The sequence below is a fragment of the Ambystoma mexicanum genome, chromosome 2q (assembly GCF_040938575.1).
Source record: "Ambystoma mexicanum isolate Mex_15411 chromosome 2q, UKY_AmexF1_1, whole genome shotgun sequence".
Lineage (NCBI taxonomy): Eukaryota > Metazoa > Chordata > Amphibia > Caudata > Ambystomatidae > Ambystoma > Ambystoma mexicanum.
The window spans coordinates 1,358,375,254-1,358,387,791 of NC_090924.1; the positions used below are offsets into that span (position 1 = coordinate 1,358,375,254).

General features: G+C 43.3%; 1 long non-coding RNA gene across 1 annotated transcript in view; it reads right to left on the bottom strand.

Annotated features, from left to right (window-relative positions):
- Positions 1-12,538, bottom strand: part of LOC138570164 (uncharacterized) — a 279,291-nt gene that overhangs the window by 91,346 nt on the left and 175,407 nt on the right. Inside the window, exon 3 of the long non-coding RNA XR_011303411.1 lies at positions 12,006-12,062. This is a non-coding gene — a long non-coding RNA (uncharacterized lncRNA). The remainder of the gene's footprint in view (positions 1-12,005; positions 12,063-12,538) is intronic.

The window sequence follows — 12,538 nt, forward strand, 5'->3', positions numbered from 1 at the left end:
CATCTTCCATCGCTACCAGTTTTGGCCTTAAACAAGGCTGCATTCTGGCTCTGAGGCTTTTTAGCCTGTTTCTCTCCGATATTAATGAGGCGTTTAAGACTGTTAGCTGTTGTCCTCCACGCTTTGCAAATTCTTATCTGCATTATTTGTTATATGCGGACAACCTGGCAATGTTTGATTTTACCCCAATTGGTCTGGAACACAAGTTGCAGGCATTATATTCTTATGCCAAGTTGAACATTTTGACAATAAATGCATCCAAATCTTAAGGTGTTCCAGTTTAGACCTGGGATGAGGCAGAAGTATAAAAGCTTTTCCTGGCCGCTGGCTGTGGATAAATTAGCGTGCGTCTCTAGTTTCACGCATTTGGGGATTTATCTGACAGACCTAAGAAATCAGACAGAACAATTTGATCACTATTTGTCGAAAATGTCTGCATTGGCAATCCAAGCAATGCTAATAAATTATAGGTTTGGTCAAAAGTCTTGCCCGTAATAACTTATGTTGTGGAAAACATTTGCTTGCCTTTAGTGCTGGACTGTGCTGCGTTAGAGGGCCACTTCAGGCGCAAGGCTTTGAAGCTCCCACGGGGTGTTGTAGCATCTTTTATCCGATATGAGTTAGGCCTATCTTCTATTGAATCACTTATCCTGTGGAAAAATCTTTATTAAATAAGATCTGAAACGAAGATGAGGATACTATTTGTTGGAAATTGAAAATGTTATTGAAGAGGGGCTATTGGCCTTCTCTAAATGCTTTGGCAAAAGAGTGTGAGAAAATAAGTACTTTTTGTTGCTTATCGAATTACTTGATCATGAAAACCCAAACTAAAGCAAGAAAAAGCTTTATGAAATGGATTGGATCCACACCATTGAAAAGGTCAGGACATACCGTTTGTATGGGGATCTTCTACTGGATGTGAGCCCATATGGGTTACTCCAGCTTATTTGATTACATCGCCAAGCTTAACATGGTGTGCTCCTATTATGCGTTTGAGATTAAACCTCGTGCCAACTCGAGAAATTAAAAGTGACCGAGACAGGATACTACGTGCAAAGGACTTGTAGATTTTTGCATTCAATTAGACCAAGTGGAGACATGGAGGCATGTTCTGTTACACTGTCAATCTTTGAACGATCGAAGGTGTTTTTATTTTGGTCAGTTGTTGCTACAATATGAACTGTTATCTGTGTAAGTTATATGGCAGTCCATAATGTTTTCTTATGGTTCGACAATGGATTACTGCTGCTGTGCAGACATTTTATCATCAACCTTTTAAAGAGGAATTGTGTTCAAATATGTTAGGAGATGAATATGTAAATGAAGTCTAATGAATTATATTTTGCATTTGTTCAAGGTTATTTATACCATATAACAAAAAAAAAGAATGGTGATAATTTCTTGGCAAGGGGCTACTCCCGTAATGTGATAGAGAAAGCTTACCGGAGAACAGTTAGAGTCAGAAGGAATGACTTAAACAATCATGTACACATATTGGATAGTGGCAGTAACATGTTTATATCAAAATATAACAGCCAAGCTGATGTGATCACAAAGATATTGACAAAATACTGGCCTATTTTGACAAGTGATGAAGAAGGTCTTGGGTACTTCCTCACAGGTTACGTTTTCCAAAGCCCCTAGTTTGAAAGACAAATAGCCATTTCAATCCACCTTCTGGTCTGTGTGGCAAACCTGGTGCTAAGTCAAAATAAAATGGCTTCCATGTTTGCAGTAACTGTAAAATGTGGGAGCATGCTGTGGTTTGTGGTCAACTGACATAGGAAGATAAACCTAAAACATGGAAGAATAATCTGGTTATAACTTGTCTAACCAAGTTCGTAGTGTATACACGATTGAATACACATGCAATTTTAGATGTATAGGCTCCACTATAGGGCCTCTATAATTGCACATTTTGCAGTACTATAGAGCCATAAAGAATGGCCATAATATCTATCAATTCACGATTCATTTTTCTGAAGTTCATAATGGTGATGTCGCAGTCACATTTTTAGGATTGGCGCGCATCTCGGACCACATGGGAAACAGAGAGCTTAAATAGTGTCCGCTGGAAACAAAACGTATAATGAAAAGGAACACCATGAAACATATGGCCTGAATGGACATGGGGCGCTAGTTGTCTTTCTGACTTGAATTTGTGTTCCCGAATTTAATTCTTTGAATGAATCCCCATTTTAAGGTTGTACCTAATATGTGTAGCTTTTAGATTGGGATCAATGTGAATTTTGACTATTGATGATTTTTGCCCACTTGGGCTGTATTCTGTTTGACGATAATCCTCTGCTACTTAACATAATCTATTAGGAATTTAAATGAATTGTATGTTAGAGCAGAAAAAAACAGTATTGACAATCCACGTATTATACAGTTCATTGTTTTTAGAATATTTGCACTTTAGCTCCGTTTACTTTGTTAAAATAAGGTGTATTAAAAACTTCAATTTCCTTACATTACTTTGTTCTTTGCACTGAGGTATGAACAGCAACTATACCAAAAGACTGATCATCTCATTTCATCTATTGCATTTTTAAATTGTTTACATTTTTTAAAAATTGTTGCTTGTTTTTTTCTCAGTCCATGGCTGGACTATGAATTTGAATTGAAGTGCTTTTAATGACTGTTGAATGATGTTGTTACGTTTTGCACACCGGATTGAGTGCCCGGGTGCTTCTTTGGACTGTTTATGTAGTCTTGGAACTTGGGCGCTAGGGCGAAGTCTGTATTGTTTCAATGTATTTGGGATTGCTTTCATCATGACCCAAAGGCACCCACTGTACATCAGGCAGTGTGTCAGAGGAGGCATCTGCTGCTACGAAATATATATAGGGGAGTGAACCCCAGATCCTCTCAGGGAAACTGCTTATTGGGAGACCCCAGTTACTTTGATAAATAAACACATTGACCGCCATTCAGGTAGCAACTATAGAAGGGAAAGGATTCTGCTGTTTTAATAAGAGGACCCAAATTAATTTGAAAGGTCTGCGTTGGGTGATTAGGTCATGAGTTAAGAGCTTAACTCAGAGATATGGGGTCACCCTGTAATTCGCAAGTTCAAATCCTGCGGCAGGGCCCACTCAGCCATCCATCATTCTGGGGTTGCGGACTGGAGAACCATTACGTTTGGTAATCATAACACCTGTTATTAAGGCTTTTAAAGCGGGAGGAATCCAGCATTAAGTGCTGTATAAGAACACAGATTATTATGTGCAGTCATTTTCAAATATTCACATGTTAATATGGTGGCTGCAATAGTGCATTTTTCTCAATTTGTTTCACTTCAAATAGAATCGGTTGGCAGCCTGAAATTGACTTTTTAAATTACCTAACCGTGACAAAAATTTAGAAATTACAGAGAATATGTAACATGCCTATATCTATTCCTCAAAAGCCAAAAAGAGCGTAACCTACTTTTCATGTCAATAGTTTTTACTCATGAAGGTGGCAAGTGTCACTCCTTGAGCCAAAACTACAGAAGGCTCCCTATTGGTTAAAAAAAAATCAATCAGCACTTCACAGGAACCGTGACTTTCCTATGTGCTGTGCGGTCCCAAAACATTTTTTTTTAGTTCTTATGTATTGTTTAGACATCAGAGGATGGAATGCTGAGGGAAACGCTGGAACAGAAGGGACGCCTGACTAGGATAACTAGTCGAGAAGACCTAATTCAATGATAATGCGTCAAGCCAATATACAAGTTAACTGTTAACTAGGGACTCTATGGCCATTATTAGGAAATCTACAGGGAAAAGCATTTGGCGTGTGAAGTACCAAACTATAAAACGTACGTCAGTTGGAGAAATAGTTCAGTGTCTACTCTGAGACATTCAAATTTTCGATTTGAATCATCCAAGTAGGGGTGACTTCATCTTTACGATCTTGCTAAAAGGGGTACCACCTAGTTGGGTAATACTAGTATGTATTATGTACACCAAGAGAACATACAGTTTAGGGTGTGTGAAATGTAATTAGTTATTTGTATATATCAGACAGACACATGGATAGAAGGAGAGGCAGATGCGAGAGGCACATTGTAAAATATTCTAGTGCATGTATCAAACAGAAATGCAGCACGGTAGACGCCACATGTTATCCCTTGCAACTGGGTGCTCCCATTCAATGACCATGCTGCTTCTCAGACAGCCCCTCTGATATAAGATTTTACCAGAGCTCTACCCTGTTTCCGAATTCATAACAGTTCCTTAATTTCCACTATGTGGGTTTTTTCTGGTCTCTTGACGCCTCGGTCATATATAACATGGTAGTTTTACCAAACTACACTCGACTAGCTTGTATAAAGGATTCTGGACATTTTGAGTTGCTACTACACACTAGAACTTTGGATATCCTACAACTTGTTCAATCCAAATGACTCTAAGATCGAATTGCCTTAAGCAGAACTCTACCTGAACTCCTCTCCAAGTAGGCTCTATTCTCTAACTTCCGGTTACGTTTTGGATTGCAGTTACCATGATCCTTCAGCACTGGCTGTGCTGGCTGAGGCTGATGAGAGATGAAGTTAAAAACACATGGAGGACCCATAATGGGTAGGGTAATCATGCTCTAACTGTACCCTCTCACCATACGCCCTAATCAGGAGTATCTCTGTCAATGTCCTTGGATGGCAGGCCTTCCTTTGTACTCGAGAAAAGCACAGGATTGAGTTTTGGCTTCCTAAATCTCCAGTACAATCATGTATGAGCAGGAGAGCACACTATGAGTGAGTCAGGAATGCTGGAAGCTGCAGGGAAGCCAGAGAAAGACCAAGCGAGCTGCAGAAACCCTGGGAGACCTGGAGGAGGAGAAAACCACCCAAACACTGGCCCTGTGAGTTCAGAGGAGACTGCAGTGCGGAGAGGGAACTATACCTCTATAGTGCAAGACCAGGTGCAGCTGGGGTTGCCTGGCAGTACCCACAACAGAACTCTTCCCCTGGGACAGGCAGGCCTCATTTAAACACTCCTTGCCCCCGCCACCTCCCCTATGGCTCCTGCAGATCCCAAAATCACTGAATGCCGTTTTGCAGAGATGTGAACTGGGAGCAAAATTATCACAGTGCATTCTGGGACAGGGAGTCAAAAAACATTTTGAAAACTGAATTTTGATAGGATGCTCGAGCCCGGAAGAGGGACGTCTTCTCTGTGAACTATAAATCTTGAGGAGAGGGATCTGAACCCGGTGGAGGGAGACCCTAAAAGAGCAAGGCAAGTGTTAGGCAGAATCCTGTGCAGTGCCCTTAGGGACCAATACACACAATTAAGACCACAGGTGGCAATACAAGTTTTACCTTTGGTACAAGCCCGTACTACTAGGTTATAATGGTAGCAGTAGCGGAGCAGCCAGGCTTATCTCAAGAGTACAGGAGCAGTAGCAGAGATTACACAAAGGGACAAAATTACTGTGGCTCAAGCAAACACTGACTCAAGGTTTCAGGTAAAAAATATAAGTACATTTATTTTGAAACCATTTGTTATTAACACAACACTAGTTTAAAACCACACGTTAAATACACTACTCCTGACCAATTCACTTTGTACGGTATAAATCAAGGTAAGCACCCTGTGTTTGAGAGAACCGGTGTTACGAAATAATACACGTTACCGTGAATGCGATTGCGATCACTTTTGGACAGTTCGGTCTACTAAATAAACGCGTATCCGCGCCAAGAAATGCTACCGGGGCAAAAACACACTTAACACCTGAGATACCCAGAGAGAGTTGGGGGCAAAAATCATAGGCAATATGTTGGTTAGGCAGACAGAATCGAAGAACACACATAGACAGTAATTCAAGAGTCAAAGGACCGGAGCCAAAGTCAAGTGACACCGGGTGCCTGTTGTCGAGGATCACACAGTCAGACAGTTCGAGATTCAACTTTGCCAAGAGTAGCTTGATATTGTCAAATGTTCGGATGCACAAGTTCTAAGAAGGAGGGAAAAGTAAGGGCAAGCCTTATAGTAGAGAAATAGGGATTTCACCCAAAATTCCTCAAGAAGGACACAGTACCTTTTCAAAGAAGAAACTGGTGCCACGGCAGTTGTTCCTGTTAGTTTCCTGTAGACCCACGATTCCTGGCTTCGGCACGAAGGACGATGAAGGGGGTCTACACCCCACAGGGATGAGGCCAGCAGCAGCGACAATGAATAAAAGGTGCGTTCCTTAAAAACAGGAGAGGCTCTTCAGGTGGCTATCCGGACCACTACAGCAGTGTGCAGCGATTTCAACCACGAAGGCGACCTCTGGCTGAAGAAGACGAGCTGGTTATCCCCACCAGGCTCAAGGGAAGAAGACTCCGGACTGGATCTCCTCTTAGTCGTTGAAGGGTAGATAGCTCAGGACTGTAGCAGGGCTTCACCGGTACGGGGTAGTTGCAGCAGTCGACCTCTCCTCCACTTCTCGTCGGTTCCTTGTAGTTCCAGTGGCAACTCTCTGACTTCCAGCCCAAGAGACCTGCCTTTTATGCGAAAATCCCCTATTCACACAGCCTGGCTGTCAATCACACAGCAGGGGGGTTGTCCAGCCAGGACAACCACCTTACCCAATCATGACAAAGTGCGACTTGGGTTTCCTAGGATAACCTGTGCAGGGGGTGACTACACCCCTCCCTCACATTTAGCCCACCTAGACACCCAGCCGCCTTGAGGAGGGCTTCTTGGCAGAAGCCAACCAAAAGACAGTGAACAAAGAAAGCAAACCTGGTTTTCCGTGCAAAGTAAAACACAAGAAGGATTTTAACAAAAAGAAATGGTGAATAAAGCCAAAAGAAAAAGTATTTGGTCGAGCGGGTTTAAGTTCGAGGCTAACACAATAGCCTACAATATTACCGCGGTAGAAAATTAGGGTAGATACCACTGCCACCAGCCATGTCTAAATGTTAAAAGAAGGAAACAATGCTCTACGAGTACAGATAAAAAGGGCTAAGAGTTAACCCTTCCAGTACTCCATGTAAGATGGTGTGCAGTGGATCTGTGGTTAAATTTGATTAAGTAAAGTTAATGGTAACTTTACCCTTTTCTGGGGGACAGTAGTCAGCCTCAGAAATGGAGTCGGTGGGAAGTCTGAACGACAACCCTGTGTCACTGCACAGACGGTGCTGTGTGACACACAAAAGAAGGGGGCTACTGAAGTGGTGTACTCCAGAGTCCACAATCACAAAAACAGGTAAAAACACATATCAAAACACAAGTAAGAGTGGCGAAAAGCTCACACTCTTACCAAGTGGAAAGAAATAACTCCAGAGATCCAGCAAAGCTGCTGAGGGACTCACTAGGTAAGGGAAATTAGCCATGAAATGAGAATTCTCCCTAACAGCAAGCCAGGCGAATGAGACTGATAGAGCGGCAGTACCGACCCCAGGAATGTGAAGCAACCCTAGAAACAAAGCAGCAAGGACCAGGAGGCGGATGACAGGCCGTGGTCCAGCCAGCTGCAGAGTGAAGGTTGTCACGAAATTCTTAGAAGGGCAACTTCCTGCGAATGCCGGCAATACCTCCCTCACATACAATGATGGAGCTTGAAAGGAGGTTAGCCACGCCTGACTGAAAATCTTTGACAAATAAGAAACGAGGTATGACGCTAACCAGAGGAAATATTGTAAAACTGAAGTATCTAAAACTACAAATACCAGAAGACCTAGGGAGAGGAGGCCGAAAAAGGAGTGAGTGGTCATACAAGGGTCTTTGACAAGTTGAAGGAATTGTGTTAAAAGAACAAACTGTATTAAAAGAGCAACAGTGAACCCGACGGAAGGATGACAAAGTAGGGGCCTCAGACAAAAGCAAGAAGAAGAGAATTCACCATTGTGAAGGACATTGCTCTCCAAGCTTGGAACAGATTACTTTCCCTTCTGGCTTGGAACAGATTACTTTCTGGTGCCTACAGACTCGAAGGGTGCTCAGTCCTACCATTTGTTCTGACTTTTCCCGTGATGCAACGTGGAGAAGGGACCATGTCAGTTGAGCAGTCCTAAACAGTCCCAAAATCCTTTTGGACTTAATTTGCTAAACACTCTTTTGTAATACCCATCATTATCCCACACCCATTATGTTGTTTAGAAGTAGGGATTGACAATAGTTTTTTTTTAGTATAGGCCTCTTTATTTTGACTAGACTTGACTAGGACGGTATTTTCTTTTGTTTTGATGTCCGTAGCTCCCTTCCATCATTAGAAGTTGGGTTAGACATGTGTTTTTCCAACCCTCATCAAGTTCAATAAACACCCTTGAACTGTATGATATTGTGTCTGTCTTGCTTGTGATACCATGCCTTCCTTACACTAGTCCATGTTCTATGTCGGAGTAGCAACTTGCACATTCAAGACTCCTCTATGCAAGCTAGTCGGGTGTAGTTGGGTAAAACTACTATATTGTATAAGATTGAGGGGTAAGAGACCATAAAACCCCCAGAAAGTGTAGATCTAGGCACTAGTATAAATTCGGGAACTTAGTATATCTATGGGAAGCTACAATATGAGAGGGGAGATCTGAGGAGCTGTAGGGCCATCTCAGTGGGAGTGCTGATTTACAAGGAATGATGTGATGCCTCACCCTACTACAGCCCCCATGCGTTTAATGTTACTGATTTCTAGAGGGTGCACCACAAATGTCTCTTGGTGATGCCTACATGGAGCAAGATGGTAACAGAGCTTCCTTGTGGTAGCCTTCTGCTGATAGAGCAGAGTTGCACATAGCATAGATACAGAGGAGTGAAGTGTACGCTATCCTATCCTGACTTATAATTTACCACATCCTGCTCTTAAACAAATGTTTAATGGTGAAATTGAACAAAAGAAACCTGGAAAAATAAACCGACATATGTATGTTAGTAGAATAGTAAATTACATGCATAAGGAATTAAACGGATGTACTTACTCTAGAATTTTGTATTGAAGGACTTTGGCTTGTGCAGTCTCTGGGGTAAGGTTCGCCAATGCAGGACTTTCTCCTGGCTGCCAAATGGTAGCGATTTGGTGAAAAACCTCTTTGGCTGTACTGTCCAGTTACCACTGTTTTCTGGGTGCAATTCACCAAGGCAACCTTCTGCGGGTCCCCCAAATGCACCCGGTGAATGGTCATTCTGATTCCTCGTGCCCTCTCGTATCTTGGGAGGCTGTGTACAGAATTAACAGACTGTGCATCCTACAGTCTCGATGCACAAAAGAAGAGGCAGTCTCTGGTCTATCAGATAAGAAGAATCTCTCATTGCTCCTGGACGTAAAAGAGATGCCTTACATTTCAATTTTTTTCGGTTTATGAGATTTATCGTACACCACAAAGACCAATTACCTATTTATCACAATTGATTTAATAAGGACACATGAGTCAGTATTTTAGGTTATTTGGCCCACTATGTGGCTGTAGAGATGGATCGGCATGACGTGGGCTGCGGTGGAAAGCTATGCACAGCAGTTCAGCCAGAAGTCCTGGAACAGGAGGAGGGACGGCAGAGAGGTTTGCAACAGCGGCAGGAATGAATTTGTGATCAGTCGGGTTATTGGTGGAGGAAATTAGTCACAGAAAGATCAGATTTGAAGGAGCGTATTCGCTCTAGTATAATAATAATAATAATAATTTGGCATTCATATAGCGCTACGAACCCTCCGGTATCTGAGCGCTGCTTATTATTACCCACTGTGTGTGGTGCTCATTTATCGACCTCGGAAGGATGAAAGGCTGAGTTTGGCCCCGCCAGGATTCGAACCTGCGTTAGCGAGCGCTCTACTCGCTGTGGCACTTGACCGGCTATGTGATTAAATATCTGTGGGATGTTATACAGTTAATGACCATGATGGAGTATAGTTCTTGAGGGTACAACAGGGCCTTGCAAGTTCTTGAACCAAGGCTTAAAGATACTTTATCATAGTTCCCTGCTGGCACCTACTAGTATAGGGGCAGATGGATGGTTGGAGATTATTGCTAGCCCTGGGAGCCCTGGCAGGTCAGTAAAATGATAATGGCTTTAGGGTTAAAAATCAGTACAACATGTACACAGTTAATTAGGTTTTTTGAGCCATGCAAGACTCTTCGCCCCCCTCTTCCCTATTTACCAGCTCCACAATATGACAGGGCCAGTAAGCCGGTACTGTCAAGAGACAAGGAGCTTGGGTTGGGTGGCCTAGCAGAGTGGAAGCCAAAGCCAGTCTTAGCCCTAGGGGGAGGTGGGGAGGACCCCAGTCCTTGTCCTTTCTTATAGTGCCAGTATGCTTGTGCAGAATACCACCGTCAATCACCCCATACCAGTCTCACATGATGCTAGCCAGTTTCCTTCTCTTGTAGTAAACTACATGTTCCAGCATGTACAGTGGATGATGACACGAGAACAGCCCGAGAGTCTCTGAGTTGCACAGGGAGCATGCACCCAAACCAGCAACAGAATAAAGTGAAGCTGCCACGCGATACAGCACAGAATAACAAAGTGGTTATCAGCAAGTATGTGATGGACACCTAGCCGCTTCACCAAAACAGGATGGTCACCTACTATGGAGCTCCAGAGCAGTTCCCTAGCGAGACCAATGGGCCAATAAGTCTGGGAGACCCTCACACAAACTGGTATATTAACTCTCAAACTCACTGCAGCGTGCCACTATTGCCAGACCCATACGGACCAAAACATGAAAAAGGGGTAGGCCATCGATCCCCCTTTTATGTCTTTTTTAAAATTTTTCTATATTGTAAGGAGGGAAGAATAGTAGGAGATTGAACTGGGGAACCGGCAGGGGAGGTTAGCCAATGGAGGGAAAGTTAGGGGGTCGGGGGGAGTGGGATAAAAAGGAGACCCAGGAAAGTGTGGGTTGTACGGGTGAGGTCCGATGAGGCGAGGCCGGGGGTCAAATAAAGGATTCGTGAAGCAGGAGCTGAAAGCAGCTCCTGGGTACACAGCATTACCCAGTATGTAGGAGCTAACGTTAGGGAACTAGGAGCTAGTAGATGGTGGGTTGAAAATCTAACTTTCACATATGTGGCAAACAATAAGCTTATGCCCATTATATATGGCCCATTGTAGTTTGAATGTGTTCTAATATGCCTTCAAACATTTTCCCAAACTCCAAGATTTAGAATCGCTTATGCATGTTTCTATAGGACCAGTTGGCCTGGGGAGACCGAGGTAGCTCCTAATAGCTGTTGTAGTCGAGCTAACCAGGCTCTACCAGGCTCTACTAGGCTACAAGCAGGAGCTAAATGGCTCTCAGTTCTTGGCAATTATGAACCCTGAGAAGGCAAACCAAGATACCAGGCAAAGGAAGGATGATGCAGCAGAAAGTGGATGTGATTATTCAGGCAGTGTACAAGGTGAGGTATTGATAGGTGAGAGGAAGTGATACTTGGAATTGAATGAGCATGTGGTGTCGGTCGTAGGGGAATGTAGAGAGTGAGTGAGAAGGTGACAGAGTGAAATAGTGGGTGTTTGAGATAGAGGGTTAGGGTGAGTATTAGAAGAATGGAGAAGGGAGTGTAGCGGTGTGGAGTGGGGTGAGTAGTAGAGGTGAGGCAAGGAAAGAGTAGTACCACCACTGGGCACAACACATTTAAAAGTGGCTCATTGAATTAATAATTGAATGAATGGCTTTTCCGTACTAATGCAGACTTTAAGTGTTGGGGTGTCCAGGTTTTCCAACCCACATAAAAAAGAAGGAAAAAAAGGCAGTTAAGAAGGTTTACAAAAGTTATAAAAGTGGTTGACCTTTCATCAACCTGAGCAAAGGGAAACGATCTTTATGGCAAGGCCATTATGGGTACTAAAGGTCGAGCATCAGCAGACTATCCAAAGGATAGTTTGAATTGCATGTGGAAGATCATCATGTGGCACACAGTATTAGCTCGTTCCACAGAGGTAGCTCTTGCTTACTGGGTGAAGCCCTATACTAGAGCTGTTTCTGGCTCCAGATCCTGAAATCTGTATTTTCGATCTCTGCATCCAAGGATTGTGATAGCATGTAGAGCTGTAGAAAAAACACATTCACAAGAAGAGTTCCTTGTATCTGCTTACCTCCTGAAAGATGGGCACATGGCTGCATCAGGTGAGATTCAGGCCTGGAAGTGGTACCTATAATAAATATCAGATGGTCAACAAAGCGCTCATGGATACATCCATCTTGAATCATAGGCACTTGTATCACAAAACGTCAATGCTACGGTTAGAAAAGAAGCACATGCTGCATAACACAATACAAAAAAACCGTGCCCATTTTATGATGCGCCTTTAACCCAGATGGAGGAGGCATGCACAAAGATCAACCAACGCATAACAGGCTACCACAAGAAACATCCACGATATAAGCGGCCCTGCTTCCAGCCACAAACGCCATCTGCAAATATCCCCAATAATACAGTGCCATTGGTCACGGCGACCTTGGCATACACCGACGTGTTAGCCATGACCTCCCCAGATGCCTCGCTGGCTCTGGTGCCCCGACAGGACAGGGGAGTTCAGTGAGCAACAACTGGAGTGGCACACGTGAGTAACATCAGTGAATCAACTGAGTGACACCATGGCAGGGAAATGAACGATATCAGCAAGGG